We start from the raw sequence: 5,800 nt of genomic DNA, 5'->3' as shown, positions 1-5,800 counted from the left end.
CAATCTCAGATCCAATTTAAATCTCCCCTTTCCTGTCTCGATGGGATAGTCAGGTTTCAGCTCAGGACTGGAAGTAGGTATGTGTAGTCTGCCCTCTCTTTCTTCACCTTCCCTTTCAGGGTCAGTTTGCTCTAGGTTGGGGGTGGGGGGGGACAGGGAAGAAGAGGGGGGAGAATCAGGGCGATGTAACACGACTGGTCATCTAACTGTGCTGGGAAGGTGGTGTTAGTCTTGTCTTGGCTGGGTCGGTGTGCATATGACACTGGAAATTTGCACTGGCGTGCTTGGTCTCCACATAAATGGGGGCAAGTTTTTCTCTGGGCCCTGTCCAGTCACACCCCTGAACTGAGGCCCCCTTAGGGCGGCTGTATCTCCTTTTGGCCATCATTGGTCTGTGGCTTTACCCTCCTCTCCGGGTGGGTATTTCCTCACTTGGCCCGCTGGCTCATTGACTCATTGCCAAGCAACTACCAGACAGCCCCCTCCCACCTCTACCCATGCTAATCCTTCAGGCCTCTGCCTTCAGAAACCTCCAGCTTTTGGTCTCCACACTCCAGGCACACATGCTGGGCCCCCCAAGAACTTTCCCAGTTTCACCACATTCTGTCCCACTCACATAGCCCCCTCGGTCTTCCAGCACATCCAACTCTCCACGTAGCTTTGGGGAGGAAGTAACCTGTCCCTGTGAACACTGCACTGGTGAAAACTTGTCCTTTCTGTCTTCCCTCCCCTGGTTCCCTGCTTATGTTGCAGGGGGGAGCCAGGTGAAGGTTGGGGAAGCCAGCAGGGCCAGTTCTGAAGCCTCTTATGAAGCCTGAGTGAGTGGTCTGGCCCCTCCTTTGAATGAGGTCCCTACGACTCCTGTTGCCAAACGCAATGTGGGCCACGTTTTTCGTTCAACTTTCCACTCCAGCTGCTTTTCAAAACTCTCATCTTTTGGCGATGCCTTTTCTAGAAGTCTTCTTGGTCAGTTTTAACAACCACTCCTACTAGTAAGATAGACGACTCGAAATAAAATTCTCTGTGAGCAAGGTCTACAAGAATTAGGTTTCAGGTGTATAAAGATGGAAAAAGCCCAGCCCTATCCAAGTAGAAATAGGAAAGGACTGAAGAGTTTTCCTAAATACAATAAAATAACAGCTGGTGGAGAAAGGCCAAACCTTTGCGCTTTAGGCACTTCCCAGGACACAGCCATTACCTTCTCTGGGCTTCCAGCTGCTAAGGAACTGGCTTTGAGAGAGGAGCCACACTGGGGCTTCTACCTGTGCCTCACCAGTTAGCACTGTCAGTGTAGATGAAAACACATTAACAGGAACGTGTACCGACTCGTACCTGCCTCTTACCCGCCCGTACAGGGCTCTCTCCCAGCGCCTACCTCCCAGTCCCAGGTGTCTCTGTGTCCCCAGACGATCCCCTACCTGTGGAGACCCCTGGACAGAGCAGTTACTGTGCTGGGCGCCCAACCACAGAGTGAGCGCTCGGTCAGGAAGGAAAATGTACTTTCCCTTGCCTCTACTCTCTCCTGATTAAACAGTTCATCTGTGATGTACTTGAAAACTGAGAGAGCTGACAGGATGCTTCGGGGAGCTTCAGTCTGCTCTAATGTGAGGACGAAGGGGGTTTACACTGGACAGCTCTCTTTGCTGCACGCAGAACCTAGGGGAAGAGGGGGAGGGAGTGGTTGCCAGCTCCTCCTAGGTCCCCCTGCCACCTGGCAGCCCCCGGCCATGCTGCCGAGCAGCATCACAGACTCCACCACCTGGAGGGATGCTGACCATGTGCCCAGATGTTCAGACAAACACACACTCAGCCTCCTTCCCCAGCCCTCCCTTCCCGCCAGAGTTTCGGCTGATTTCCCCCAATTCTGATGAGCAGCTCATAAGTATTAATAAACTCCTTGGCACCCAGAATCCAGGCAACATCACTTCCAATGTGAACGTGGGCCACGTCTCAGCCCCAGCGCGGTCTCAGGGTTTTCCAGCCCCTGTCGAGCCTGGGTGGCGTGGGATGAGCAGAAAGGCTCATCACCGTGCCCAGGAAGCTGGCTCATTACAGCCTCTCACAGACCCGTTTCTAAGTCACAGAAACTTCCACCTGCCAGAAAGACGTGAACACTGACCCCTCCCTGATGTTTGGAATATGGAGCAGGTTCCAGGAGGCCCAAGATAGGACCCCGGTCTCAGAGAACACTTACGTGAGGACGGAAAGCAGGAACCACAAGACATTCCTACCCAGCATCTGCTCGTTACACTGGAAGATGGTGTGAGACAGGACACTCTGAGCCTGTCCTCAGGCTGTGAAGGACCCATGTGTAAGTTTAATTCAAACTTGTTTCCCTGAGCCCTTCTGTGTTTTCATAAAGAAACCTCTTGAGAGGGAGTTGTATGAAACAACACCTCTGTCCCCCAATTCCCTACCCCCTGGTGGAGGTGAGAGGCCCACACCCATGGGGCCGCATTCCTCTCCCGGTGTTGGGCTGAGTATTTATTTCACCTTTCCCATGTGCCTGCTGGCTCTCCTCTTGGCGTGCAGCGCTGCTCCAGGCCCGGGCCTGTGGGAACGAGGCAGATGCTGTGAGGTCTTGCCCAGCTCCACTCCCACTCCCGCTTCCACAGGTCTACACATTCTGGGACTCTGGCTGAGGGATCTCTCTGTCTCCGGAAACTTGCTGGCCTACAGGCTGGGCAGACTTGCCGGAGGTCGGTTCTCTCCACCGGTGACAGAGGGAATTGGCCAACTCGTCCCCCAGCTTCCTCACCCAGGCTGGGGGGTCAAGGCCAGGCAAGGTCTACACCATCTCCTAGAGGTCCCCAGTGGGAAGGGGAGCATCTGTCTACACAGTAACCTGCCCATCCCAGGCACTTTGAATTTGCTTCCTTCTCTCATCAGCCACTTAAATCCACGGTGTGTAGGAAGTGTTAGAAAGAGGGAACATCAGAGAAAAAGTGCCTCCTTTAGGACCTCATCGAGCCCAAATCCAAGAGAAGAGCAGACCTTGGTGAGTACTTTATTCGAGCAGTGGGCTCTTATCCTGTTTTGGGTTAATAATTACATCCGCCTCAGCAGCTTCAGGGTTGCCTGTCGTTTGAGGCCATCAAGGATACAAACTGTGACACCGTCTTCCTTTTCCTAAGGTGCCTGGTACAGGCGCAGCACTTAGTAGCTTCTCAGTAAATGCTAAACTCAGCAGAGCTCCCTCCAGGGAGGCTTGGAAAGGGCTCTCCAAAGACGCCCAGGCGAGAGAGTGGCTCTTGGACTTTCTGTCCATCTAAAGCCACCAATGAACAATAGTTTAAGCATCCTGACATCCCATTTTTCTCTATTACTGGAGCAGTCAACATGCAGGCTCATGAGTGGATGTAGGGCTCCTTGTGTGAGGACTGTGGGGTCATCTTCTGGAGAAAGAAGCTTGGAACCTGGTCTCCTTCCAGGGCAGAAGGCCAAGCCCTGAACTGAATGTTGCCCTGTCCCCAGAACTGTGACCAGGATGTCCAGGGTTCCTTTAAGTGCTGCTTCTGCAAGGCTCCCTCTGGACACTGCTCCCACGATGTAATAATATTTGGTCATAGCATTTATTTATTACACATAATTTATTATTACGCAGGGAACTGGGAGGATGTTGAAAAATCCTGATTAGATCTGAGCTTGGGAATAAGCTTTTCTATAACCCTACTGAAAAATTCCCTAACAAGTCAAAGAAGGAAAAAGAAGAAGAAGAGAAAAAAGCCCCTGGCACTTGCGATGAAGACCAGATCATCAAGTCTTATTTGTCACCCACAGGTATTAGATCGTTGGTCTCCAGGGACTCCCAGTTACTGCCTTAAGATGTCAGTGTCTGTATACGTTGCCTGGTTAGTAAACTTTGGAGGAATTGATGAACCACTGTGTCTGGGCTTTTCACTTCTTTGGCCTGAGTCCTGCCAGGTAAGCTCACCTAACCTTCCCGAGAAATGTGGAGAAATGTGGAGGGCATGCAGGCCTGGGCGTGCCATTGCTGGGACCCAGCCAGCCCCCAGATTCTCTGGTTGCAGAGTGGCCTGGACAACTCACACAGGTAGTGTGCCCTTGTATTCTTGGAAAAAGAAACATCAGAGTAAAAGGGGAGGGGGAGGGAAGGCTAGACAGGAATTTTTCCAGGCCCTTCTGCTTAGGAATTAAAAGTTTGCTGGGAAACGGTTCTGATGGCTTTAAATGTTACAGATGATATACTCCAGGGGGAACACAGTCCCCACGGGTGGCCCCTGGGAAGTATTTAATATCATTGGCTATTGTGTTTTTCTACAACAAAACTCTACATCCCTTGAGAACAGAGGCTAATTTTCACAGGTCTTTGTTATCTCTCACAGGGCCTTTCATACATGTGCCCAAGAATGTGTTGATCTACTTTGATCTCCTATTGTGTAAGAAGATTTCCTCCGGGAAAGAAGAAGCCGTGAATTCATGAAATTTGGCACGGATTTTGATCTCAATTTATAGATGGGAACACCTATAAAATGAAGAGGGTTGGGCCAGTCTGTGAGGCCAGTTCTAGCTCAAAGCTCAAAATCCTGGCATCCTCTAAGATGTGGAAGAGTGAGGTCAGAGGGAGGCGGCCGGCTGCTGGCAGCGCTGGGCAGCTGGGTGCTAGGGCCCAGGGCTCTTCAGAGGCCATGTCAGAATTCCCGTTTTGCCATCACCAGGATGTACACCCAAAGGTACATTCCACAGTACTGCCCCTCGGTGTGTAGGCAAATATTGATTTAAATCATTGAATGAGTTAGTATTTGTTGAGCACCTTCTACAGACAGTGAGCTGAGGGGCGGTGTCATGAGGGGTACAAAAGGTGACTACATCAGGACCCTTGCCCTCAAGGAGGTCGGGGCCCTGTCTGCAGCAGGCTGTGTGGCTCTGCACACATAGCCACCTCCTTATTTCCTCATCTGTGAAACAAGGGAAATGAAACCAATTTTGCTTGTTATGAGAATTAGAGATAATATAGGTAAAGCTTGTTGGACTACTTCTAGGATCGGATTGTTATTAAGAAATAGGCATTATAGGTCAAGTTCCCAGCACAGTGCCTAACACTTGGTAGGTATTAAATAACTGGTAATGTAAGGGAGCAGAATTTGCCACCCCCTAATAGGTCTCTTTGGTATAATGATTATTTTAGGCTGTTTGTTTTAATTTTTTCTATATCGAAGTATAGTTGATTTACGGTGTTGTGTTAGTTTCAGGTGTACAGCAAAACGATTCATATATAATATATATTCATATTCTTTTTCAGATTTCCTTCCCTTATAGGTTATTACAAAATATTGAGTAGAGCTCCTTGTGCTATACAGTCGGTCCTTGTTGGTTATCTATTTTATAGTAGTGTGTATATGTCAGCCTAATTTATCCCTCCCCCCACCCTTTCCCCTTGGGTATAAGCTGGTTATTTTTGAAAAACAACAGACACAGGGGCAGCTCTGAAAACCAAGCAGAAGTTACGCCTTGTAAAAGATGCTTACGAGTGTGAGGGAAATCTGTATTTGTAAGGGTGTCTCCCTTGCTGTATCAGGAAGAGGGGGAGGACTCAATCTCTAGAAACTCTTATCCATGGAGAAGGCAAAGGGCTGCCTTATCTGCCTAATAAGCTTACTCTTATCACTGTGCTTTTCCTGATACCCTCTCATAACTCCCTCCTCCTTTCACATCTTCTTTTGTCTTCAGCTGAAGATGGTATTTAAGATGAGCGTTTCCACCATTTCAGGGAGTTAGTTTTCCTGGGTCTCTCCCATGGATACAGGAGGTATACATGCTATTAACCTTTTGTTTGTTT

At 49.5% G+C, this 5,800-nt stretch overlaps 1 long non-coding RNA gene across 1 annotated transcript; it reads left to right on the top strand.

Moving 5' to 3' along the window:
• The first annotated feature begins 2,164 nt into the window (after nt 1–2,164).
• Nucleotides 2,165–3,866, top strand: LOC116761059. The gene is made up of 3 exons (XR_004351919.1): nt 2,165–2,311; nt 2,890–2,998; nt 3,781–3,866. It is a non-coding gene; the product is annotated as an uncharacterized LOC116761059 (long non-coding RNA).
• Nucleotides 3,867–5,800: the final 1,934 nt, after the last annotated feature.

The sequence above is a fragment of the Phocoena sinus genome, chromosome 1 (genome assembly GCF_008692025.1).
Source record: "Phocoena sinus isolate mPhoSin1 chromosome 1, mPhoSin1.pri, whole genome shotgun sequence".
In the NCBI taxonomy this organism is placed as follows: Eukaryota; Metazoa; Chordata; class Mammalia; order Artiodactyla; family Phocoenidae; genus Phocoena; species Phocoena sinus.
The sequence above is the reverse complement of the archived record's forward strand: the minus strand, read 5'-3'. Positions and strand labels throughout refer to the sequence as shown.